The sequence below is a fragment of the Priapulus caudatus genome, unplaced genomic scaffold, assembly GCF_000485595.1.
Source record: "Priapulus caudatus unplaced genomic scaffold, Priapulus_caudatus-5.0.1 Scaffold1993, whole genome shotgun sequence".
Taxonomy (NCBI): domain Eukaryota; kingdom Metazoa; phylum Priapulida; class Priapulimorpha; order Priapulimorphida; family Priapulidae; genus Priapulus; species Priapulus caudatus.
In genome coordinates, this window is record NW_014579054.1 from 24,170 (window position 1) to 25,026 (window position 857).

Consider the following 857-nt stretch of genomic DNA (forward strand, 5'->3'; position numbering starts at 1 on the left):
GAACACTCCACTCGACGCTCCCTTGACATACGTCCACTCTCTCTTAACACTCCACTCGACTCTCCCTTGACATACGTCCGCTCTCTCTGAACACTCCACTCGACGCTCCCTTGACATACGTCCACTCTCTCTCAACATTCGACTCGACTCTCCCTTGACATACGTCCGCTCTCTCTGAACACTCCACTCGACGCTCCCTTGACATACGTCCACTCTCTCTCAACACTCCACTCGACTCTCCCTTGACATATGTCCACTCTCTGAACATTCGACTCGACTCTCCCTTGACATACGTCCGCTCTCTCTGAACACTCCACTAGACTTTTCCTTGACATACGTCCGCTCTCTCTGAACACTCGACTCGACTCTTCCTTGACATACGTCCGTTCTCTCTGAACACTCTACTTGACTCCTTCACGTGTACACGTCTCTGCCGCTCTACCAGACTTTCCCACACCCTGCTTTGTCTGGTAACTCTGCCTGATGATGACCGTTTCACACCTAGACGTTTGCTCTCAGTGACCGCTCTCTGGTGCCCGCTTTCATTATACTTGGGCCTTTCCTGCGCATTATTTTACCTTTACTGTAAATACTATGCTATACCCGACCAATTCCAGGCCGTTATGTAATACACATAACGGACGTCGGGGGGGGGGGGTCATCGCGAAAAGGACTCGGATGTCGAATTTGTGGGTCAAGGGTCAAAGTGTGATAATGGAGGGGGAATATTTCCCCCTTAAAGGACATTTGAAGTCAAACTTCTGTAACGTTTTTATACATAGAAATACATTCAATAACGTATTCCATTTCAAATCCGGCACCCAATTAGTAATAAACACCTGAATAGTAATCTAGGT